The following is a 23,811-nucleotide window of genomic DNA, read 5'->3' on the forward strand; positions in this document are numbered from 1 at the left end:
AAACTAAGAAATATATTGGGTACTCTAAAGGAAATAAATATAAGATTTTTCATGAACAAACCAAGAATTTAACAAAGGCAAAAAATTAATATTTTACTGTAATTTTTCTACCTGAGAATAGACAGTTTAGAGAGGAATGCAGACATAAAAAGTAACAAACCTATCACAGTAAATTCAAGGTGAAGAATAAATGTCCTATAAACTTTTAATACTCATTTTAACACTTTGTTTATTCATTCAAAGTGTATTTACTTCTGCTGTCACTAATCTGGATTCAAATGTTGACCAATTCAGCACTTTTAATTTAGCCATGGACATCAATTGTAATTAATACTAACACTGATAATGACTAACACTTAGCATCAGAGGAAGGCAGAGTAGGAAATTTACACTATAGACTTTTAGTTTAAACTATAACTATAGGGGAAAAAGTGGGGATGTATACTAGGACTCTTTCAGAGACAAGTGAAAGATATCCTATTCAAACTAACTTTACCACATAAAAGGAGTTACTGGCTGATGTAACTAGGAAAGATATGGATGCCATTAATCTCAGAAATCACGGAATTAAGGAACTCAACCTACTCCATTCTCCTCTGTTCTTCTATTTCTCTTCCCCATCCCTTTCTCCCCTCTCCTCACATCTCTTACCTTTCACACATCTCCAAGTGACATCATCACAGTTTAGAAACCCCAAAGGACAGAATATCTCAACTTTCAATATATAAAAAACTCAAGGAATGAAATCTCATTGGACTAGCTTGGGTCACATGTCCCATTAGATCAATTGCTACAACCTAGGAAGGTAGGCTGGGGCTTCCCTGGTGGCTCAGATGGTAAAGAATCTGCCTGCAATGCAGGAGATGTGGGTTTAATCTCAGGGTTGGGAAAATACACCGGAGAAGGGCATGGCTACCCACTGCAGTATTCTTGCCTGGAGAATACCAGGAACTTGAGAGCCTGATGGGATATAGTCCTTGGAGTCCCAAAGAGTTGGACACAACTGACATCAATCATATCATGAGATGAGATCACTCAACACAATGCAGGTACTCTTACCAGAAGAGCGTACAGGGATGCCTAACATACAGAACTTCAGATGTCCCATGCAGCATGTAATTCACAACACTCTTCAAGTGTCTACAAAGGAGAATAAAGAATGTCTTTAAGAACATCTTCTAAGATAGAACCAATGATCCTATTTGCAGGACAGCATAGGAGAAGCAGACATAAAGAATAGACTTAGGGTCACAGTAGGAGAGGGAGAGGATGGGATAGAGTAGTACTGAAGCATATACATCACCATATGTAAAACAGAGAGCCAGCGGGAATTTGCTGTATGATGCAGGGAACCCAAAGCAGTGCTCTGTGATAACCTAGAGGGGTGAAATGGGGAGGGGTTTTAAGAAGGAGGGAACATATGTATACCTATGGTTGATTCATGCTGATGTATGGCAGAAGTCATCGCAATACTGTAAAGTAATTATCTTCCAATTAAAAATAAAATTAAATTTAAAAAAAAGAATTATCTTCTAGGACTTCCCTGGTGGTCAGTGGTTAAGAATCTGCCTGCTAATGTAGGGGACACAGGTTCTATTCCTGGTCTGGGAAGATTCCACATGCCTTGGGGCAATTAAGCCTCGTGCGCCACAGCTACTGAGCCCACAGTCTAGAGCCCACAAGCCACAGCTACTGAGCCCACACGCCCTAGAGCCTGTGCTCCACAACAAGAGAAGCCACCACTACGAGAAGCCCGTGCATGGCAACCAGAGAGCTGCTCCCGCTTGCTGCAACTAGAGAAAGTCCACATGCAGCAAAAAAGATCCAGCCTAGCCATAAATAAATAAATATAAAAATAGACACACTCAAAACAAAATATTTTTTTTTTAAAGTATCTTCTAGTCAAGAGGTCAACAAGGCAAGATGGGAAGAGACAACTTCAGAGACAGAGGCGCACCAACAGCTGTCCTTTCCTACTTATGCTACTGAGACAGCATAGACTAGTCTCTAGTGTCCCCAAGGTCAGCCTCACAGTCAGCTAAATGAAAAGCTGCTTTGAAAATCATTGTAATGAAGGTGCAAATACAGTGCTTGATATTAGTAACAATTTATTTTTTTTTTTTGATGTATGGCAAAACCAATACAATATTGTAAAGTAATTAACCTCCAATTAAAATAAGTAAATTTATATTTTGCTTTTATGTTACCCCAATTTCCTATGAGGTCATTATCTGACTAAATGACACATAATAAAAGATCCTTCTACAGGAATTTAACCATTGCTAACTTGCCATGTGACCTTGGACAAGTCACTTCATTTCTTTGTTCCTATAATATGAGAAGGTTGGGCTAAATTATCTCTCAAATTTCCTTTGATTATTCTATGGAGGGCTTCCTGGTGACTCAGATAGTAAAGAATCTACCTGCCATGCAGGAGACCTGGGTTCAATCCCTGTGTCAGGAAGATCCCCTGGAGAAGGGAATATCTACCCACTCCAGTATTCTTGCCTGGGAAATCCCATGGACAGAGAAGACTGGTGGCGAGCTGCAGTCCATGGGGTCACAAAGTATCAGACATGACTGAGTGACTAACACACACACACATTCTATGGAAGTCTGTTTACAAAGCTTTAGCTACTGTGCTTGAAAATATAGGGCATAAGAAATCCAACCTCTTTTGTTAGTGCTTGCTAGTTCTGTTTCCCTTGGGTCTTTCTCACAGCGTGAATCTGAAACTTCAGTTGACCAGTGTGCTTCTTATATATACTAAGACTTTAAGCTCAAGTCTAAACTCAAAATGCTAGTACTAAAAACAAAAAGAATCACTTTCCTTTAACATTTTCACAGAAAAAGTTCAGCTATTAAAATTTAGCTAGATGATTAAAATTTAAATAACCACTCTAATACAAAATAGATTTCAGATAAAATCTCTTCTAAGAAAAAGATGGGAGAGCTTTGAGGGAGAGATTGAATATGGGGAATCAGATGATTAGGGAGGGAGAGAAACTGGGGAAGAAGTGAAGGAAGAAGAGAAAAAAGTTCTTTACCTTTAGGTAACATGGGAAGAGCATTTGAAAACCAAAAGCTTAGTTAGAACTCTCACTTGAATTTGAAAAATACAACCAGGGAAGTCAACTTTTATCATCCCTTATATCATATGTAATATCTACTAAACCTCCCAGACAATAGAGATCAAATTATCTTTATAACACACACTTTTGCTTCTCAGCTTCTTCCCCAACCTCCCAACAGAATACAAAAGTCTTGGCTGCTGAGTCTTAATCCCGCCTTTCCTACCCACTGCTAGGGCTGGGCTGCGTGCATTAATGAGCCTGAGGGGCAAATGACCAATTCTACTCTGTAGATGGTGCCTGACAATGCACTAAGCAGTAGGCATAACATTTTGCTTTCACATTAGATGAACCAACTTTATATATATTAGTTGGAGGATAATTGCTTTACAATGTGTTAGTTTCTGCTGTACCACAACATGAATCAGCTATTATGTATACATATATCCCCTCCTTCTTGAGCCTCCCTCCCACAACCCCATCGCACCCTAGGTCATCACAGAGAGAGCACTGAGCTAAGCTCCTTATGCTAAATAGTAACTTCCCACCAGCTATCTATTTTACACAGGGTACTATATCTATGTCAATGACACTTTGGATGAATCAACTTTAGAATGCCATTTCTCAGGACTTTGCCTATTATGTGAGAACAAGAAACAGTTCTTATTATTAAAAATGTAAAAGTTGACTTCAGAGACAGGGGCCACCTGAGTATATGACCACTCAAAATTTGTAATCTATAAGAATTGGAGGATTTAAAAGGAGCTTTATATAGATAATATGTCCAGACTGAGGAACCTGCCAGGGCAATAGTCCACAGGTATAAATAAACAATGTCTGGATAAACCCAGGTTCAGATCAGATCAGATCAGATCAGTCGCTCAGTCGTGTCCGACTCTTTGTGACCCCATGAATCGCAGCACGCCAGGCCTCCCTGTCCATCACCAACTCCCGGAGTTCACTGAGACTCACGTCCATCGAGTCAGTGATGCCATCCAGCCATCTCATCCTCTGTCGTCCCCTTCTCCTCCTGCCCCCAATCCCTCCCAGCATCAGTCTTTTCCAATGAGTCAACTCTTCACATGAGGTGGCCAAAGTACTGGAGTTTCAGCTTCAGCATCATTCCTTCCAAAGCAATCCCAGGGCTGATCTCCTTCAGAATGGACTGGTTGGATCTCCTTGCAGTCCAAGGGACTCTCAAGAGTCTTCTCCAACACCACAGTTCAAAAGCATCAATTCTTTGGCACTCAGCTTTCTTCACAGTCCAACTCTCACATCCATACATGACCACAGGAAAAACCATAGCCTTGACTAGATGAACCTTTGTTGGCAAAGTAATGTCTCTGCTTTTGAACATGCTATCTAGGTTGGTCATAACTTTCCTTCCAAAGAGTAAGCGTCTTTTAATTTCATGGCTGCAGTCACCATCTGTAGTGATTTTGAAGCCCAGAAAAATAAAGTCTGACACTGTTTCCACTGTTTCCCCATCTCTTTCCCATGAAGTGATGGGACCAGATGCCATGATCTTTGTTTTCTGAATGTTGAGCTTTAAGCCAACTTTTTCACTCTCCACTTTCACTTTCATCAAGAGGCTTTTGAGTTCCTCTTCACTTTCTGCCATAAGGGTGGTGTCATCTGCATATCTGAGGTTATCGATATTTCTCCCAGCAATCTTGATTCCAGCTTGTGCTTCTTCCAGCCCAGCGTTTCTCATGATGTACTCTGCATTGAAGTTAAATAAGCAGGGTGATAATATACAGCCTTGACGAACTCCTTTTCCTATTTGGAACCAGTCTGTTGTTCCATGTCCAGTTCTAACTGTTGCTTCCTGACCTGCATACAAATATGTAAGTTGAATGTATTCAAATGTCATATTACTTTGATGAATGCCACATCTGCTTCCTATGCCTAGAAGGGTGGCTATGCTAACTGGAACAGAGCTCCCAACTCCTTGAGGTGCCTCAGATCTCTCATCTCTCTACAAATTCTTGCAGGTTCCTAGGTCTCTATTCTCATCTCTATACAAATTCTTGCAGGTTCCTCTTTAAAGCCTTGCTATTGTGGTGCTAGAGAGACCCTTGAGAGTTCCTTCTGCAAAGAGATCAAACCAGTCAATCTTAAAGGAAATCACCCCTGAATATTGGAAGGACTGATGCTGAAGCTGAAGCTCCAATACTTTGGCCACCTGATGTGAAGAGCTGACTCACTGGAAAAGACCCTGATGCTGGGAAAGATTGAGGGCAGGAGGAGAAGCAGAAACAGAGGATGAGATGGCTGGATGGCATCACTGACTCAGTGGGCATGAGTTTGAGCAAACTCCAGGAGATAGTGCAGGACAGGGAAGCCTGGTGTGCTGCAGTCTATGGGATCACAAATAACTGGACACGACTCAGCGACTGAACAAGAACAGCATACCTCTGCTCTCTAATACTTCAGGCTCAGTAAACTGTTACCGCTTACTTCAATAAATGGGCTTGTTGAGCATTTGAAAGGTAACTGAAGATTTGAGTCTCTGTACATCTCTGCAACAGGAAAGAGTGAGTTAATTAAAAGCTTAACTAATTCTCTTCACCAGACTTCCACACGGCCTTTCCTTGTGGCCTGGCTTCCAGCCAAGTCCTGAAGGGCAGTCAAGGCGGCCAAAACCAGCTCCCAGCTGCTGGGGAATGCGGGGCTCAGATTATTACAGAGTGGCCAGATTATCATATGTTAAAAGTGAATAAAAATAGATTTATAATAGAGAACTGATGCTAACAAGCTGGCATTTTCTTAAATGTATTGGCAGTATGTGCTTCTCATCTCAAAAAACCACCACTCTTCAAGTCCATAGCTGTTAAAGCATGGAGTGACTGCTTCTTTCCCCAAAACATTTCCCCCAAATATTGAACTGACATGTTTTGCAAATAATAAAAGCGAAATGCCTTTGAAGCAGTAGCATAGAAAATGTAATCATCCTGTCCCACAAAGAAAGGAAAAGAAACTCTGTCCAGTAGGTGACCTACTAAATTTCTCAAAACTGCATTGATTTAAAAATAAAATCACATCGTTTTTATAAAATAAAGACAGGAAAATCTTTTCTACGTCTACTATTCTGCTATCTAGAAACCAAAATGAAATTATCTATTTTCACTCAAGGGGTAGTTGATGGAGTATTATTTTCCCTGAGCCAAGACAGTAAATGTGGATAAAGCTAAAATTCTTGAGCAAATGTATGTATCAAAATGTATGTTAGTTGAAATGACAAAGGCAGGCAAAGTGGTGAAATGGAAGTTTTTTTGAACCTCCATGATGGTTATCTCATTTCTCTACTTGACCTTAACAAATAATATCATTTCATGTGAGCCAAAATAGGCCCCAAAGAGAAGAAATTCTTCATTCTGCCTGTGTTAGTTCAAGGTGTGAGTTGCAGAGGTGACGGAGAGGGCTGGTATAAATCACTATCTATTCTTTCTTTCTTTTTGTTTTGACCACGCCATTGGGCATGTGGGATCTTTTTTCTTTTTTTCTATCTTTCACTGTTAATAACTTTATTGAGATGTGATTTATATATAATTCACCCATTGTCAGTATACAGGTCCTCGATTTCTAGTAAATTTATACATTTGTACAAAAGTAACCTGAAAGATGATGCTGTGAAAGTGCTGCACTCAATATGCCAGCAAATTTGGAAAACTCAGCAGTGGTCGCAGGACTGCAAAAGGTCAGTTTTTATTCCAATCCCAAAGAAAGGCAATGCCAAAGAATGCTCAAACTACCACACAATTGCACTCATCTCACACACTAGTAAAGTAATGCTCAAAATTCTCCAAGCCAGGCTTCAGCAATATGTGAACCATGAACTTCCAGATGTTCAAGCTGGTTTTAGAAAAGGAAGAGGAACCAGAGATCAAATTGCCAACATCCGTTGGATCCTGGAAAAAGGGAGAGAGTTCCAGAAAAACATCTGTTTCTGCTTTATTGACTATGCCAAAGCCTTTGATTGTGGGGATCACAGTAAACTGTGGAAAATTCTGAAAGAGATGGGAATACCAGACCACCTGACCTGCCTCTTGAGAAACCTATATGCAGGTCAGGAAGCAACAGTTAGAACTGGACATGGAACAACAGACTGGTTCCAAATATGAAAAGGAGTACGTCAAGGCTGTACATTGTCACCCTGCTTATTTAACTTCTATGCAGAGTACATCATGAGAAACGCTGGGCTGGAAGAAGCACAAGCTGGAATCAAGATTGCCGGGAGAAATATCAGTAACCTCAGATATGCAGATGACACCACCCTTATGGCAGAAAGTGAAGAAGAACCAAAAAGCCTCTTGATGAAAGTGAAAGTGGAGAGTGAAAAAGTTGGCTTAAAGCTCAACATTCAGAAAATTAAGATCATGGCATCTGGTCCCATCACTTCATGGCAAATAGATGGGGAAACAATGGAAACAGTGTCAGATTTTAATTTGGGGGCTCCAAAATCACTGTAGATGGTGATTGCAGCCATGAAATTAAAAGACACTTACTCCTTGGAAGGAAAGTTATGACCAACCTAGATAGCATATTCAAAAGCAGATATATTACTTTGCCAACAAAGATCTGTCTAGTCAAGGCTATGGTTTTTCCAGTGGTCATGTATGGATGTGAGAGTTGAACTGTGAAGAAAGCTGAGTGCCAAAGAATTGATGCTTTTGAACTGTGGTGTTGGAGAAGACTCTTGAGAGTCCCTTGGACTGCAAGGAGATCCAACCAGTCCATTCTAAAGGAGATCAGCCCTGGGTGTTCTTTGGAAGGAATGATGCTAAAGCTGAAACTCCAATACTTTGGCCACCTCATGTGAAGAGTTGACTCATTGGAAAAGACTCTGATGCTGGGAGGGATTGGGGGCAGGAGGAGAAGGTGACGACAGATGATGAGATGGCTGGATGGCATCCGCGACTCGATGGACGTGAGTTTGAGTGACCTCCAGGAGTTGGTGATGGACAGGGAGGCCTGTCGTGCTGTGATTCATGGGGTTGCAAAGAGTCGGACACGACTGAGTGACTGAACTGAACTGAATTGAACTGAACCTGTTTTATATTTTTATAAAAGTATAGTTGATGTACAATATTATATAAGTATAGATGTACAATATAGTGATTCACAGTTTTTATGTATTTTTATTTTTTAATTGGAGTATAATTGCTTTACAATGTTGTGTTAGTTTCTGCTGTACAACAACATGAATCAGCTATGGCACATGCAATCTTCTCTAAGTTCCCTGATCAGATACCAAGCCTGCGCCCCCTGCAGTGCACACCCAGAGTCTTAACCACTGGACCACCAGGACAGTCCCTTAAGTCCCTTAAAGCACTGTCTGATGAAATGTAGTTGCTGTCCCAGCTTCCCTCCTGCCAAAGCACATGGGACTTAACCACTCTCACCATTTGCTCATCATTTTCTTCAGGTGTCTCTCTCTCCCTAGATGCATGAACTTTTCAAAGGTACAATATGTCTTTTATCCTCAGCATCTCTCAAAATATCTGAAACAAAGTTTGTTAAACTAATGATTTCAATGTTCAATTTATTCATTAATATAGTAATCCCAGGAATCTTGGTTTTTAAAAAAAATCATGTAATGGAGAAAAGAGGATCTCATATTGAACTCAAACCATAAATATAACCACAGAATTCCCTAAAGGGTAGTTACTCCCAGAATGTACCTTCAACCATAAGTTCATGTATAAAGCCCCAAAAGTATAAAAGAAACTAGAGAAAAACACTCTATTCATTTCCATTCTCTGCATATGTTGATGGTATCATATTTTAAGTTGTCTTCATTCTTTGCATGTTGAACTCCTGCCTAGCTGGAACATCCAAACTAGTTTCTTATTCCCTGGTTATTGACCTCCTAGATTCCAGGCATTCAGCTTCTTTCTGATACCTGGTTTTGCTAGAAGCCTGTGTGGTTGCCTCACCAGTTCTGCTGGGCTGCTATTTAAATCCTAGCATTGGGGACTTCTCTAGTGGCCCAGTGGTTACGACTCCATGCTTCCACTGCAGGGAACTCAGATTCCATCCCTGGTCAGGGAACTAGGATCCCACATGCTGTATGGCATAGCCAAATAAACAAATAAAAATCCTAGTGTTTTAGTACTTAAGCCAATACTTACATCCACCTCTAGAGTGGTAGAATGTGATTTACCTTTAATTTTCTCAAAAAACATAATATGGAGAGAACAAGATGAATGAGGAGTTGGCGGACATGGAGTACCTCTCTCTCCACAGATACATCAGGAATACACCTTCAGACACAGAAGTGCATGCAGAACACCAGCTGAGAGCAGACAGGAGGACCTGACCAGCAGAAAAGAATATATAGAAGCATGCAAAACTCAGTAGGATGAAGGAACTAGGAGGAAAAACATGAGTGTTAGTAGGACTGGACCTGCCCTCGGCAGGAGGGGGAACTGAAGCAGGGGTCTGATCCCCACAGTGGGGCAACTGTCCAAGTCAGAGGAGAAACATTTAAGGCTGAGAGTGCAACAGCTAATCTGTGGCAGCCAAAATGGAATGAGAATCAGACAGTCCTTGCCACTGCCATGCATACCCTGGATAGGGACGTAGGTCTCCTAGAAGGTGCAGCAGCTGGAAGTTAGAGTTTAGGAATTGGGGAGCAATCCCAGGGCGAGGGCTGCTGTTGACTGCAGAGAGACGGATGGAGGGGATCTTAGGGAGAAGATTGGTGGGAAATGCCTGTGGAGGAAAGCCAGGCAGCCATGGAAGCAAGGTGATACAGCTGAGTCACGTGTAAGGGGTACAGCCAGCACCATAGCCTCTCTCTCCCCACATGCCAGAATCTGGAGCTAAACAATAAAGAGGCTGGCCCATCAATTGCCTGACACACTGAACTACAGAGGTGCCCCACCCAGGGTGCCCCTTTAAGTGCCTTGACGTGCCAATCTACAGAGTAGGACCCCAGGCAAGAGAGCCCTCTAAGTGCCTGAATGGTTGAAGCTACAGAGAAAGACTGGCCAAAGGGGCCTTCTGATCGCCAGCTACAAGAGCCTTGAAAAAAGACTCTGATCGGGCCATAACTCCTGTGATGGAGGCAGTCTGTGTCCCTGCACACTTGGCACTGCCAGGGTCCCCACAAGCCAAGCAGCTGTGCCACCTTCACAGTCAACCCTCACTGGAGCAGAGCTGCCATAGGCAAAAAAAAAGTTTTGTGTCTATGCATGCAGGGTTGCTTCAGTATATCCAACTCTTTGTGACCCTGTGGACTGTGGCCTGCCAGGCTTCTCTGTCAAGGGGGTTCTCCAGGCAAGAATACTGGAGTGTATTGGCCAATACTGGTTGCCATACCCTTCTAGAGCACTATATTTCCTGCTGCCCTAGCTGCCAACTCCCCTGAGTACCTGGTGTTATCAGAACCCCTGTGAGTACCAGAACCCCTGTGACCCAAGCAGCTGCACCACCTCCACACGTGGCCCTCACTGGGGCAAATCCAAGCCCTCCAGGGCAGCCTAAGAGCAAACCCCATATGGACGACCCACATGCAGAGGTGGAAATAAAACCACAGTTGAAACCCAGGGTCAGTGTGGCTAAGGAATAAGACCCAAAACCTCCCACCAGCTGTACAAGCTACAGATTAAATCCACATGACCAACTAGGCAGACTCTGTGTCTATGGAATATATGTAAGGGCACTGAGAGCTCCCACAAAAGAAAACGCACTAGTTCCAATAGCCGTGGACATTGGAGGCAAGAAAACACAGGAGTAGGACCAGATTAGGAAAAGGCAATGGCACCCCACTCCAGTACTCTTGCCTGGAAAATCCCAGGAAGGAGGAGCCTGGTGGGCTGCAGTCCATGGGGTCGCTGAGGGTTGGACATGACTGAGCAACTTCACTTTCACTTTTCAGTTTCATGCATTAGTAAGGAAATGGCAACCCACTCCAGTATTCTTGCCTGGAGAATCCCAGGGACGGGGGAGCCTGGTGGGCTGCTGTCTATGAGGTCTCACAGAGTCTGAAACAGCCGAACTGACTTAGCAGCAGCAGTAGCAACAGGACCAGATTAGAATCTGAGCTGCCCCCACAGCAGGTCCAGAGACCAGCACGGTGTCAAGGGCATTCTAGGGAGGTGAGATGGACTATGACTTCCAGCGAGGGAAAGGACTCTGACAACAGTGACCCAAGAAAAACATTTATTATTCTTATGTTTTGACTTGTTCTGTAGATTCTTTGGGATTGTTTTTCTTTTTCTTTTTTTTCCCCATTCCCCACCCCCCCGCCCCCCCGCCCCCTCCTCCATTGGCACTATGAAATCTAATTAAGCTTTTGAGCTTTTGTTTTCCTCAGTCACATTTTTTATTGTTGTTATAAACCTCTGCCTCTGTGTTGGGCTTTTGCAGTTCTGTGGAGTTTTCCTCTTTTTTGTTTTTTCTTTCCTCTTCCTTTTTCTTTTCTCTTTTTTTTAATTTTAATTTTTTTAAACCAACCATTTTTTTCTATATTTATTCCTTTGTTTGCTTTTCCTACTGTTCTTTTCCCCTTGCAGTTAATCTTTAATGTATAGAAATCTTTATCTACCTCTATTTAACTTTGCATATCTATTCTTTCATCTCTTTCCTTTCTGCTCAACATATTTGTTAGTTTTGTTTTCATTGCTTTATTCCCCACCTGGCAACTTGCTTTCATTTTGTTTTCCAGTTTGTTTTTAGTTAGTTTTGTTCTTAACTGGTAGATATAATTTTTTTATTTCCTTTTTTCACCAGGTCAATTTACTGCACTTTATTTTTGTTGGGCTGTTTTGATTTTGCTTGTGTCCACACAAGAGACTGACTCAGACTTGCCTGTGAGTGTCCAGGAGTCTCCAGCACTGGTGTTGGTGGTGGCCTGCTGCAGGGTTGGGGGCACTGAGTGTAGTAGTACATATGAATGCTACTTTTCATAATGATCTTTTGAAGGAGGTCACCATTATCTTCATTAGCTCCACCATAGTTTGGCCCCAGGTAAATACCAACCTAGACAGCATATTGAAAAGCAGAGATATTACCTTGCCAACAAAGATCCAGCTAGTCAAGGCTATGGTTTTTCCAGTGGTCATATATGGATGTGAGAGTTGGACTGTGAAGAAAGCTGAGCACCAAAGAATTGATGCTTTTGAACTGTGGTGTTGGAGAAGACTCTTCAGAGTCCCTTGGACTGCAAGGAGATCCAACCAGTCCATTCTAAAGGAGATCGGTCCTGGGTGTTCATTGGAAGGACTGATGCTAAAGTTGAAACTCCAATACTTTGGCCATCTCATGCGAAGAGCTGACTCATTGGAAAAGACCCTGATGCTGGGAGGGATTGGGGGCAGGAGGAGAAGGGGATGACAGAGGATGAGATGGCTGGATGGCATCACCAACTCGATGGATGTTAGTTTGAGTGAACTCCAGGTGTTGGTGATGGATAGGGAGGCCTGGCATGCTGCAATTCATGGGGTCGCAAAGAGTCAGACACGACTGAGCAACTGAACTGAACTAAAATGAAATGCAGGGAGGGAACACAGCTCCACCCATCAACAGAAAATTGGATTAAAAATTTATTGAGCATGGCCCCACCCATCAGAACAAGACCCAGTTTCCCCCTCAGTTGGTCTCTCCCATCAGGAAGCTTCCATAAGCCTCTTATCCTTCTCCATCAGAGGGCAGACAGACTGAAAACCACAATCACAGAAAACTAACCAGTCTAATCACAACTAACCCAGCCTTGTCTAACTCAATAAAACCATGTTGGGTAGGGCCATCCAAGATGGATGGGTCATGGTGAAGAGTTCTGACAAAACGTGGTCCACTGGAGAAGGGAATGGCAAACCACTTCAGTATTCTTGCCTTGAAAACCCCATGGATAGTATGAAAAAGCAAAAAGATAGGACACTGAAAGATGAACTCCCCAGGTCAGTAGGTGCCCAATATGCTACTGGAGAAGAGTGGAGAAATAACTCCAGGAAGAATGAAGAGACAGAGCCAAAGCAAAAACAACACCCAGTTGTAGATGTGACTGATGATGGGAACAAGGTCCAATGCTGTAAAGAGCAATATTACATAAGAACATGGAATGTTAGGTCCATGAATCAAGGCAAATTTGAAGTGGTCAAACAGGAGACAGCAAGAGTGAACATCAACATTTTAGGAATAAGCAAATTAAAAAGGACTGGAATGGGTGAATTTAATACAGAAGACCATTATATCTACTACAGTGGGCAAGAATCCCTTAGAAGAAATGGAGTAGCCATCATGGTCAACAAAAGAGTCCAAAATGCAGTATTTGGATGCAATCTCAAAAACTACACAATAATCTCTGTTCGTTTCCAAGGCGAAACATTCAATGTCACAGTACTCCAAGTCTATGCCCTGACCAGTAATGTTGAAAAAGCTCAAGTTGAATGGTTCTATGAAGACCTACAAGACCTTTTAGAACTAACACCCAAAAAAGATGTCCTTTTCATTATAGGGGACTGGAATGCAAAAGTAGGAAGTCAAGAAACACCTGGAGTAACAGGTAAATTTGGCCTTGGAATATGGAATGAAGCAGGGCAAAGGCTAATAGAGTTTTCCCAAGAGAACACAATAGTCATAGCAAACACCCTCTTCCAACAATACAAGAGAAGACTCTACACATGGACATCACCTGATGGTCAACACCGAAATCAGATTGGTTATATTTTTTGCAGCCAAACATGGAGAAACACTATACAGTCAGTGAAAACTATACCAGGAGCTGACTGTGGCTCAGATCATGAACTCCTTATTGCCAAATTCAGACTTAAGTTGAAGAAAGTAGGGAAAACCACTAAACCATTCAGGTATGATCTAAATCGAATCCCTTATGATTATACAGTGGAAGTGACAAATAGAGTCAAGGGACTAGATCTGATAGACAGAGTGCCTGATGAACTATGGATGGAGGTTCATGACATTGTACAGGAGACAGGGATCAAGACCATCCCCAAGAAAAAGAAATGCAAAAAAGCAAAATGGCTGTCTGAGGAAGACTTACAAATAACTGTGAAAAGAAGAGAAATGAAAAGCAAAGGAGAAAAGGAAAGATATAAGCATCTGAATGCAGAGTTCAAAAGAATAGCAAGGAGAGATTAGAAAGCCTTCTTCAGTGATCAGTGCAAAGAAATAGAGGGAAAAAATAGAATGGGAAAGACTAGAGATCACTTCAAGAAAGTTAGACATACCAAGGGATCATTTCATGCAAACATGGGCTCAGTAAAGGACAGAAATGGTATGCACCTAACAGAAGCAGAAGATATTAAGAAGAGGTGGCAAGAATACACAGAAGATCTATACCAAAAAGATCTTCACAACCCAGATAATCAGGATGGTGTGATCACTCACCTAGAGCCAGACATTCTGGAATATGAAGTCAAGTGGGCCTTAGGAAGCATCACTACAAACAAAGATAATGGAGGTGATGGAATTCCAGTTGAGCTATTTCAAATCCTGAAATATGATGCTGTGAAAGTGCTGCACTCAATATGCCAGCAAATTTGGAAAACTCAGCAGTGGCCACAGGACTGGAAAAGGTCAGTTTTCATTCCAATCCCTAAGAAAAGCAATACCAAAGAATGCTCAAACTACCACACAATTGCACTCATCTCACACACTAGAAAAGTAATGCTAAAAATTCTCCAAGCCAGGCTTTGACAATATGTGAACTGTGAACTTCCAGATGTTCAAGCTGGTTTTAGAAAAAGCAGAGGAACCAGAGATCAAATGGCCAACATCCACCGGATCACTGAAGAAGCAAGAGAGTTCAAAAAAACATCTATTTCTGCTTTATTGACTATGCCAAAGCCTTTGACTGTGTGGATCACAACAAATTGTGGAAAATTCTGAAAGAGATGGGAATACCAGACCACCTGACCTGCCTCCTGAGAAATCTGTATGCAGGTCAGGAAGCAATAGTCAGAACTGGACATGGAACAACAGATGGTTCCAAATAGGAAAAGGAGTATATTAAGGCTGTATATTGTCACTCTGCTTATTTAACTTATATGCAGAGTACATCATGAGAAACGCTGGGCTGGAAGCAGCCCAAGCTGGAATCAAGATTGCCGGAAGAAATATCAATAACCTCAGATATGCAGATGACACCACCCTAATGGCAGAAAGCAAAGAAGAACTAAATAATATCTTGATGAAAGTGAAAGAAGAGAGTGAAGAAGTTGGCTTAAAGCTCAACATTCAGAAAACTAAGATCATGGCATCTGGTCCCATCACTTCAGGTCAAATAGATGGGGAAACAGTGGAAAAAGCGGCAGACTTTATTTTGGGGGGCTCCAAAATCACTGCAGATGATTGCAGCCATGAAATTAAAAGATGCTTACTCCTTGGAAGGAAACTTATGACCAACATAGACAGCATATTAAGTAGCAGAGACATTAGTTTACCAACAAAGCCCCATCTAGTCAAGGCCATGGTTTTTCCAGTAGTCATGTATGGATGTGAGAGTTGCACTAAAGAAAGCTGAGTGCCAAAGAATTAACACTTTTGAACTGTGGTGTTGGAGAAGACTCTTGAGAGTCCCTTGAACTGCAAGGAGATCCAACCAGTCCAAAGGTCTCCAAAGGAGACCTCAAACACAATAAGTTAAAAAAAGGGGGGGGGGGCAGAGAATTACTACACAAACGAAGGAACAAACTAGAAACATAGAAGCCCAAATAAATGAAGAGGAAATAGGCAAACTACCTGAAAAAGAATTAAGAATAATGATAGTAAAGATGATCCAAAATCTTGAAAACAGAACGGAGAAAATGCAAGAATCAATTAACAAAGCCCAAGAAAAATAAAAGAATAAATATATACAGATAACACAATTATTGAAATTAAAAATAGTCTAGAAGGAATCAATAGTAGAATATCTAAAGCAGAAGAATAAATCAGTGAGCTGTAAGATAAAATGTTGGAAATAACTTCTGAAGAGCAGAATAAAGTAAAAAGAATGAAAAGAACTGAGGACAGTCTCAGATACCCTTGGGACAATATCAAACACACTATTTGAATTATAGGGGTCCCAGAAGAAGAAGCAGAGAAGGCAATGGCAACCCACTCCAGTACTCTTGCCTGGAAAATCCCATGGATGGGGGAGCCTGGTGGGCTGCCGTCTATGGGGTTGCACAGAGTCAGACATGACTGAAACAACTTAGCAGCAGCAGCAGAAGAAGAGAAAAAGAAAGACTATGAGAAAATTTTTGAAGAAATTATAGTTGAAAATTTCCCCAATATGGAAAAGAAAATAGTCAATCAAGTCCAAGAGGCACAAAGAATCCCACACAGGATAAACCCAAAAAGAAACATGCCAAGACACATACTTATCAAACTAGCAAAGATTAAACACAAAGAAAGAATGTTAAAAGCAGCAAGGGAAAAGCAACAAGTAACATACAAGGGAAACCCCATACATTTAACAGCTGATCTTTCAGCAGAATCTATGCAAGCCAAAAGGGAATGGCAGGATATATTCAAAATACTGAAAGGGAAAAATCTACAACCAAGATTATTGTACCTGGCAAGGATCTCATTCAAAATTGATGAAGAAATAAAAAGCTTTAAGACAAGCAAAAGTTAAAAGAATTCAGTACCACCAAACCAGCTTTACAATAAATGTTAAAGAGACTTATACAGTCAAGAAACACAAGAGAAGAAAAAGACCTACAAAATCAAACCCCAAACAATTAAGAAAATGGAAATAGGAACATATATATCAATAATTACTTTAAATGTAAACAATTAAATGCTCCAATCAAAAGACACAGATTGGCTGAATGGATACAAAAACAAGACCCATATATATGTTATCTACAAGAAACCCACTTCAGACCTAAAGACACATATAGACTGAAATTGATAGGATGGAAAAATATATTCCATGCAAATAGGAAGCAAAAGAAAGCTGGAGTAGCAATCCTCATATCAGACAAAATAGACCTTAAAATAAAGAATATTACAAGAGATAAGGAAGGACACTACATAATGATCAAGGGATCAATCCAAGAGGAAAACATAACAATTGTAAGTGTCTATGCATCCAACATAGGAGCACCTCGATACATAAGACAAACACTAAGAGACATAAAAGGAGAAATTGACAGCAACACAATAATAGCAGGAGACTTTAACACCCCACTCACACCAATGGACACATCATAAAAACAGAAAATTAATAAGGAAACACAAGTCTTAAATGATATATTAGATGAGATGAACCTCATTGATACCTTCAGGACATTCGATCCAAATGCAGAAAAATACACCATCTTTTCAAATGCACATGGAACATTCTCCAGGATAGACCACATCTTGGGTCACAAATCAAACCTCAGTAAATTTAAGAAAATTGAAATCATTTCAAGCATCTTCTTTGACCACAATGCTACGAGACTAGATATCAATTACAAGAAATAAACTGTAAAAAAACACAAACATATGGAGATTAAACAGTATGTTTCTAAATAACCAAGAGGTTACTGAAAAAATCAAAAGGGAAATCAAAAAATTTCTAGAAAAAAATGACAATAAAAACATGACAAGTCAAAACCTATGGAATGCAGCAAAAGCAGTTCTAAGAGGGAAGTTTATAGCAATACAATGCTACCTCAAGAAACAAGAAAACCACTGAATAAACAACCTAACTTTACATCTAAAACAACTGGAAAAAGAACCAAAAGAAACCCCAAAATTAGTAGAAGGAAAGAAATCATAAAGATCAGAGCAGAAATAAATGAAAAAGAAATTAAAGAGATAATAATGAAGACTAATAAAACTAAAAGCTGGTTCTTTGAGAAGATAAACAAAATTGACAAACCTTTAGCCAGACTCATCAAGAGAAAAAGAGAGAAGAATCAAATCAACAAAATTAGAAATGAAAAAGGAGAAGTTAACAGACAATGCAGAAATACAAAGGATTATAAGAGACTATTATGAACAACTATATGGCAATAAAATGGATAACCTGCAAGAAATGGACAGATTCTTTGAAAAGTTCAATCTTCCAAGACTGAACCAGGAAGAAATAGAAATTATGAACAACCAGATTACAAGCACTGAAATTGAAGCTATAATCAAAAATCTCCCAAAAATCAAAAGCCCAGGATCAGATGGCTTCACAGAAGAATTCTATCAACCATTTAAAGAAGAGCTAATGCCTATCCTTCTAAAACTCTTTCAAAAAATTGCAGAGGAAGGAACACTTCCAAACTCATTCTACAAAGCCACCATCACCCTGATACCAAAGATAACACACAAAAAAAGAAATCTACAGGCCAATGTCACTGATGAACATAGATGCAAAATCCTCAACAAAATTTTAGCAAACAGAATTCAACAACACATCAAAAAGCTCATATACCATGATCGAGGTGGATTTATTCCAGGAATGCAAGGATTCTTCAATATATGCAAATCAACCAATGTGATATACCATATTAACAAACTGAAAGATAAAAACCATATGATAATCTCTATAGATGCAGAAAAAACCTTTGACAAAATTCAGCACCAATTTATGATTAAAACTCTTCAAAAAATGGGCATAGAAGGAACCTACCTCAACACAGTAAAGGCCATATATGATAAGCCTACAGCAAACATTATTCTCAATAGTGAAAAACTGAAAGCATTCCCCCAAAGATCAGGAACAAGACAAAGGTGTCCACTTTCACCACTATTATTCAACATAATTCTGGAAGTCCTAGCTATAGCAATCAGAGAAGAAAAAGAAATAAAAGGAATTGAGATTGGAAAAGAAGTAAAGCTCTCATTTGTTTGCAGATGACATGATACTGTACATAGAAAACCCTAAAGATAGTTTCAGAAAATTACTAGAGCTAATCAGTGAATTTAGCAAAGTTGCAGGATACAAAATCAATACACAGAAATCACTTGCATTTCTAAATACTAACAATGAAAAATCAGAAAGAGAAATTATGGAATCAATCCCATTCATCATTGCAACAAAAAGAATTAAATATCTAGGAATAAACTTACATAACAGTACACAGAAAATTATAAGACACTAGTGAAAGAAATAAAAAATGATATAAACAGATGGAGAGATATTCCATGTTCCTGGGTAGGAAGAATCAATATTGTGAAAATGACTATAATACCAAACACAACCTACAGATTCAATGTGATCCCTGTCAAATAACCAATGGCATTTTTCACATAACTAGAACAAAAAAATTTCACAATTCATATGGAAACACAAAAGATCCCAAATAACCAAAGCAGTCTTGAAAAAGAAGAATGAAGCTGGAGAAATCAACCTTCCTGACTTTAAGGTTATACTACAAAGCTGCAGTTATCAAGACAGTATGGTACTGGCACAAAGACAGAAATATAAACCAATAGAACAAGACAGAAAGCCCAGAAATAAACCATGCACCTACAGGTATCTTATTTTTGACAAAGGAGGCAAGAATATACAATGGGGCAAAGACAGCCTCTTCAATAAATGGTACTGGGAAAACTGTACAGCTCCATGTAAAAGAATGAAATTAGAACACTTCCTAACACCATACACAAAGATAAACTCAAAATGGATTACAGACCTAAATGTAAGACCAGAAACTATAAAACTCTTAGAGGAAAACATAGGCAGAACACTTGATGACATAAATCAAAGCAAGATCCTCTATGACCCACCTCCTAGAGTAACGGAAATAAAAATGAAACAAACAAGTGGGACCTGATTAAACTTAAAAACTTTTACACAGCAAAGGAAACTATAAGAAGGTGAAAAGACAGCCTTCAGAATAGGAGAAAATAATAGCAAATGAAACAACTGACAGAGGAGTAATTTCCAAAATATAGAAGCAGCTCATACAGCTCAATGCCAGAAAAACAAACAACCCAATCAAAAAGTGGGAAAACAACCTAAGCAGACATTTCTCCAAAGAAGACATATAAAAGGCTAACAAACACATGAAAAGATCCTCAACATCGCTCATTATTAGAGAAAGGAAAATCAAAACTACAATGAGATATCACCTCACATCCGTCAGAATGTCCATCATAAAAAAGACTAAAAACAATAAATACTGGAGAGGGTGTGGAGAAAAGGGAATGCTCTTGCACTGTTGGTGGGAATGTAAATTGATACAGCCACTATGGAAGATGGTATGGAGATTCCTTAAAAAATTAGGAATAAAATCACCATATGACCCAGCAATCCCACTCCTAGGCATATACCCTGAGGAAACCAAAATTGAAAAAGACACATGTATCCTATTGTTCATTGCAGCACTATTTACAATAGCTAGAACATGGAAGCAACCTAGATGTCCATCAACAAAAAAAATGGTTAAGGAAGTTGTGTTACATATATACAATGGAGTATTACTCAGCCATAAAAAGGAATGCATTTGAGTCAGTTCTAATGAAGTGGATGAACCTAGAACCTATTATACAGAGTGAAGTAAGTCAGAGAGAGAAAGATAAATATCATATTCTAATCCATATATATGAAATCTAGAAAAATGGTACTGAAGAATTTATTTACAGGGCAGCAATGGAGAAACAGACATAGAGAATAGACTTATGGACATGGGGAGAGGGGAGGAGAGGGTGAAATGTATGGAAAGAGTAACATGGAAACTTACATTACCATATGTAAAATAGATAGCCAACGAAAATTTGCTGTATGGCTCAGAAAACTCAAACAGGGGCTCTATTAACGTAGAGGGTGGGACGGGGAGGAAGATGGAAGGGAGGTTCAAAAGGGATGGGATATACATATACCTATGGCTAATTTATGTTGAGGTTTGACAGAAAACAACAAAATTCTATAAAGCAATTATCCTTCAATTAAAAAATAAATTAATTTTAAAAAATAAGATGAACTTCCACCTAAAACACTAGTTTTTTTAAAACTGCATTTTATATGATTAACAAAAAAACTTGATTATTGAAACCAGAAGTGACACTTCAACATATCAAGTTACCTCTTTCTGTTCTTTTCAAGATTATCCTTGAGAAAACATATGTGCATCTTCAAATAATGTACACATCAATATTATTAACAAATAATTCTCTGAGGTGATATATAAAAATTATTAGTTTCTGCATTTTGAAGATAAAGTAATTGAGAGAAACGAGATTATTTTCCCAAGTTCTCAAAAAAAAAAAAAAAGAAAAGAAAGAAAAGAAAATATAACATTAACATGTTAAACTCTCTGGTTATCACAGATCTTACTTACCTCCTCCAGAAAGGATTTGAGTTTATACACCATAAATGGAAAGAGAGAGAAGTAATGTTTCCTGAGTACCTAAAATGTGCTGAGCTCTGTGCTAATAATCAGATAATAATTAAAACAATTTTTTAAAAAAAGTATCAGCATCACTTTACAGACGAGAAGAGTAAGACACAGAGAGGTTTCTTTTCCAGAATCACATAACTAGGAAGTTTTACAAGTCAAATTTGGTCAGAATTTGAATCCAGGTTTACCCAACAACAAAGTTGATACCATTTCCTCTACAGTATGCTAACATAAGGACAATTAAACAAGAAAGCACATAATTACACATGAATGAATGAATACATACATACATAAATAAGAAGACAAACCACAAAAAAGCAAGCTGTAGAAGGATAGAGAAAGAGAGAATAAATATATATTCCCAAAATACACATACTGAAAAAACCTATATTTTAACCCAAATCTTAGGTCTATATTATAAGGCAAGGCAAGGAGGGAAATCATAGGGGTAACAGTTCTCATTTATCTAATAAAAAGACTATCAGTCTATCAAGAAGGAGGAGCAGCTTATAAGTTCTAAGCGAGATTTCTTATACATGTCAAAAACTGAATGTCATACAATAGAATCCATGTCCTCCATAGCAGTTGTTCAAAGACTGCAGAGATGTCATTCACACAGCTGTTTCTTTCACCAACCCACTTCTATAGCCAGGAACAGGCAGACCAAATTAAAGTACTGATAGCATAATTGAAGAAAATATACAACGTCACCATACTAAGTTTTAATTTTCTCAGATCACTGGATCTGAGACTTCCCTTCTCATCCCATATTCATTCACAAAACACCTTCCTAATAACAGGTAAGGATGGGCCTGCTATCTCTGCCAGAACTACTGGCCACTCTTTAATTCATTGAGCCCATCAATCAATCAGTCAACAAATACTTACGGAGTGACCGTCACTTGCCAAGTACTGTGCTCGGTACAAGTAAGCTCAACAGATCTGGTCCATTTTGATGAAGCTGACACTCTGGTGGAGGAAACAATTTACCAAGTCACACAAATAGTTATATGCCAACTCCAATAAGTGTTATGAAGGCATGACAAAGTGCTATGAGAGGCGTAACAGGGACAGGATTTAGCTTAGAGCAAAGGCAGGCAAAAGCTTTAAGAAACGCATTCCTGAAGGGACTTCTCTGATGGTCCAGTGGCAAAGACTCTGCACTTTCAATGCAGGGGGCCTGGACTTGATCTCTGGTCAAGGAACTAGACCCCAAATGACAACTAAAGAGTTTGCATGCCTAAATGCATGCAGATTCTATGTGTTGCAGCTAAGACCTGGTGTGGCCAAATAAATAAATTTAAATATTTGAAAAAGTGGCATATGAGCTGAGATCTGACTTGCTCTCATTAAATACATAATTAGCCACTGACTTTTGCTAATTAGGCATCATGGGTACAGTTGTTGTTGTTCAGTCGCTAAGTCATGTCCGATGCTTTGCAACCCCGTGAACTGCAGCACACCAGGCTTCCCTGTCCTTCACTATCTCCCAGAGCTTACTCAAACTCATATCCATTGAGTCAACAATGCCCTCCAACCATCTCATCATCTGCTCAATACCGTCTCCTCATGCCCTTAATCTTCCCAGCATCTGGTGGCCAGAGTATTGGAGCTTCAGCTTCAGTATCAGACCTTTCAATGAATATGTGCACAGTGCCACCTTAGAGACTACAAAGTATACAAAGAAGCCTAACATTTGAAGAAGTTTAAATTCATTTACTTTGCCAACAAAGGTCCGTCTAGTCAAGGCTATGGTTTTTCCAGTGGTCATGTATGGATGTGGGAGTTGGACTATAAAGAAAACTGAGCACCGAAGAATTGATGCTTTTGAACTGTGGTGTTGGAGAAGACTCTTGAGAGTCCCTTGGACTGCAAGAAGATCCAACCAGTCCAGCCTAAAGGAGATCAGTCCTGAGTGTTCATTGGAAGGACTGATGTTGAAGCTGAAACTCCAATACTTTGGCCATCTGATGCGGACAGCTGATTCATTTGAAAAAACCCTGATACTGGGAAAGATTGAGGGCAGGAGGAGGAGGAGATGACAGAGGATGAGATGGTTGGATGGCATCACCGACTCAATAGACATGGGTTTGAGTAAGCTCTGGGAGTTGGTGATGGACAGGGAGGCCTGGCATGCTGCGGTTCATGGGATTGCAAAGAGTCAGACACGACTGAGTGACTGAACTGAACTGAACTGAAATTCATTTACACAGAAGAGACATGAGAACTCAATAATAACAAAGGCATCGAATACTTGGCACAAATAAATTATAATGGGAAAAGGGACTGACAACTCATTAGGGGCTGGAATAACCCAGAAAGAGTTCTCAGAGAAGGGAGGACATGATGTAGAACTTACAACAATGGTTTTTTAAATGTTTTTGATTAAAATACACAATAAAAAATAAATTTTACTGAGTCACTTTACTGTACATCAGAAATTAACACAACATTGTAAGTCA

At 39.7% G+C, this 23,811-nt stretch overlaps 1 protein-coding gene across 1 annotated transcript in view; it reads left to right on the forward strand.

Annotated features, from left to right (window-relative positions):
- TTC29 (tetratricopeptide repeat domain 29) overlaps positions 1-23,811 on the forward strand; it is a 341,387-nt gene that overhangs the window by 292,720 nt on the left and 24,856 nt on the right. The window lies entirely within an intron of this gene.

Source organism: Bubalus kerabau, chromosome 16 (assembly GCF_029407905.1).
Source record: "Bubalus kerabau isolate K-KA32 ecotype Philippines breed swamp buffalo chromosome 16, PCC_UOA_SB_1v2, whole genome shotgun sequence".
In the NCBI taxonomy this organism is placed as follows: domain Eukaryota; kingdom Metazoa; phylum Chordata; class Mammalia; order Artiodactyla; family Bovidae; genus Bubalus; species Bubalus kerabau.